The following is a 3,619-nucleotide window of genomic DNA, read 5'->3' as shown; positions in this document are numbered from 1 at the left end:
AAAAATGTACAGCAAGCACCATATAATTCATAGCTTCAGTAAAACACACAGTCATAATCTGAAATGTACAGAAAGCACTAAACAGTTCCTAGCAGCACCTAAAGCTTCGGGCTCAGAGAACAGTCCAGCACAGAACATTACTACTGCTGTGGCTGATCATTAAAGTGCTCTTTCAAAGCCTCCCTCAACTGCAGATCTCCATACTGAGCTCTTGTAATGGCCCATGTATCTGGCTGTACCAAGTCAGCAGACAGCTGCTCCACCTCCACCCTGGTGGCAGCTCTTCCTTCCAGATGTTATGCAGGACACAACAGGCAGCTATAAGCATCAGGATATTTTTCCCACTGAGATCCAACCAGTGAGCAAACTCCACCACTGTCCCTTCAATCTACCAGAAGCATATTCAGCTGCCATTCTGCACCTGCTGAGCCAGTAGTTGAATCGTTCCTTGGTGCTGTCAAGGTGGCCAGTGTACAGCTTCATGAGCCAGGGGAGTAAGGCATAGGTGGGTCCCCCAGAATCACTATTGACATTTCAATATCACCAGTGGTTGGGAAAGAATGTCCATGCTGGCAGCTTTCTGAACACCCCTGTGTTTGTAGAAATGTGAGCGTCATGCACTTTCCCTGACCAGCCCACGCTGATATTGGTGAAGCATCCCCAACCCACCACTGGTTGCATAACCATAGGAAAGCAGCCCTTTCTGTTGAAGTGCTTTGTGGCAAAGCAACCTGGTGCCAAAACAGGGATGTGTGTGCCAGCATTTGCCTCCCCACATTTCAGGACCCCATTGTAAAGCCATCCTGTACATCCTGCATATCACCCAGCGTCTCAGTCCTATGTAGCAGGATACGATTAATGGCCCTGCACACTTGCATGACAGTGGCCACACTGTGGCTTTTCCAACTCCAGAATGATTTCCCATTGACTGGTAATGTAACCCACACACCTCCTGGGTGTGGTGCTCTGTCCCTCCTAGTGGCCCGAGACCACTTAGAGATTAACGAGTCTGCTCTACAGACTTAGCTAAGAGTCCTGGGGCTTTTAGCTCATGCAGTAGAGGCTCATGCACTAAGCTTCAGAGATCCCAGGTTTGATCCCAACAGCCGGGGTCATGTTGGTATTGCAGCAGCAATCCATCATTGCAGGTTTCCTCAGTGCAATAACCACTTGCTTCTCCACTGTCAGTGCAGCTCTCATGCTAGTGTCCCTGCCCTCGAGGGCTGGAGTGAGCTTTGCACACTGACCCAGAAATGTGGCTTTTTCAGATCAGACAGTTCTGCAGCCACTACTCATCATCCCAAACCATTACAATGAGATCCCACCAGTCTGTGCTTGTTTCTCAGGCCCAGAAGTTGCACTCCATCTGCAGCTACTCCATGAATGCCACCAACAACTTTTAAGTCTTTTTCACTATGTCTCTCAGCAGTCTGTCCCTGCAGTTCTCCCTGTGGGTCTGCAAATACAGGAGGAGAATTGTGTGTCTTGTATTTGCAACATTCATGAGAATAGTGCAGAGCTCTGCGAGGTCCATGGTTCTGTCAGAGATGGCAAACACCAAACACTGCTGCACAGGTTTGTGGGATTTAAAAAAAAAAGCACAAATATTATGGGATATAGTTAGTATTATGGGATGGAGAATGTTGCATGCTGGGAACTTGGTCCCTACCCCGCAGAGATCCCTGAGTGACTAAGTTCTACCCCACAACACATGAAAATTTCCCAAAAGGCATTGTGCTGGATGATGGCTCCCTGGGATACCTACCCGTATTGCACTGATCTTTGCATCAAAACAAGCACACCTGTTGAGTATGTGCAGTGCCAGCATGAGCAGTCAAGTGCAGCATACACAAGCAATATACTAACATAGGCAACTGTATGCAATGTGACTCACATTGACCAAAGTTTGTAGTATAGATATGGCCTTAGGTAAGAGTTCTGTAGCAAGTTTTGCAGCAGTGAAAGTGTGCAAATATTGAACACTAAATCCAGACATTGATGCAGCTCAAGGAACCCTAGACATTACAGTTCCATGGCAATAAACTCATACACTGGCCAGTGGATTTACTTTTTGGTAGTTGAGATGGACAGCATATGTTTAAGGAAATTTAACGTATTTTAAATTGTACATCAGGACAAGAAATAGATCAGTAGATAATTATTATTGCATCAGCTATAGGTCTCCGTCAGGCTAGAGGTCCAAATGTCTTTCATGCTGTATGGATGCAAAGTTAGATATGGTATTTTACATGGTGGGTTTCCAATCTATAATACTTTGCAAATATAGCTCCAGATTGTGCTCCCTGTTACTCCAATGTAAGTAGTCCAATAGTCTTTCCATTTGAAGCTCTCTCAGTACTTCACAATGGTGGGTTAATATTATCCCCATTATACTGGTGGGGAAACCAAGACAGAGAAGTTATGTGACTTCCCCAAAGTCACACATTGGATCAGTGGTAGCATTGGGAACAGAACCCAGCACACATTCAGCTTTGGATGTAGATTGCATTTTACTGAGTGCTTAAAGAATGGATTGGTATTTACAGCCCATCACTTTGGGTTGTCTTTATGGAAAGTGTTTAGGTCAATATTTGCTATTGGCAATATGAATGATACCACACAGCCAATAAAACCCCAGATTGCTATACTAAAGGAAACAAGCTATGGTGCCAGCCACTAGGATCTGCTCCAGCCTTTGGTCTTTGGCCTGATTTTTCCACTTGTTTTTTACATTGGAAATAGCAAACTCTCCCCTACCTCTTTCCGCTGAAGGAACTTGGCAAGATCTTTGGAGGACCCAACGAGTAATGTCCCATGAGATTGCAACCAGCGTGACAGTTCTCTCCTTCCTCCAACTGAGAGTGGAGGGGATGTCAATTCTTAGACAGAAAACTGGTGTACGGTCTTCTACTGGGTATACGTGTAGGCTGGAGAGTGAGACGATAACCATCCAGGCCCAAGTCAGTTTGTAGCCTTTGCCTCAGGGCTCCATTTATTGTACAACACAAAAGACAAGACTGTGGATTGACAACATAAAGCAATTGTGCTGCTCCCATGGGTAGATTGTGGGCCCTCAGGCAATTTAGTGGTCAGGATCTCACCTCAGGACCTTTGCAGGGCTGGCCTCCTGCTCATTTGCTGGTTTGCTCTCCTCCACTGCACTGCCTGCAGCCTACATTGAATTATAGGAGGGTATTATCCTAGCCCTCTTCTTGCCCCAGGCTCCCTAATGGAGTAGGGCCCTCATCTATATCCTCTCGCTGGTAATCATCAGATCCAATCACCTGATGCTTCCCAGCTGGGTCAGAGCATTCCCAGCACCTGACTGCTGGACTCCTCCCTGGAGGACCACTGGCCCTTAAAGGGGTAGACCACCCTGTTACAACTTGACATCCCCCTTCAACCCTGTGACCACATCCAGAAATAGGCTCAGAAGTGACAATTTTGGTAAAACTTTTTTATAAAGACCATTTCTCTGTTTTCTCATTGTAACCTTTTCTGGTGCTGGGCCGAGCAAAACAAACACATTTTTCCTTTCTTAAAAAAAGGACTTTCAGTATTAAGTAATATGGCAAAATAATTTGCAAGCCCGTAAAGAACAAAAGACCGCGACTGTGTC

This window comes from Caretta caretta, chromosome 2 (genome assembly GCF_965140235.1).
Source record: "Caretta caretta isolate rCarCar2 chromosome 2, rCarCar1.hap1, whole genome shotgun sequence".
Classification (NCBI taxonomy): Eukaryota; Metazoa; Chordata; order Testudines; family Cheloniidae; genus Caretta; species Caretta caretta.
Note: the sequence above shows the minus strand (reverse complement) of the source record.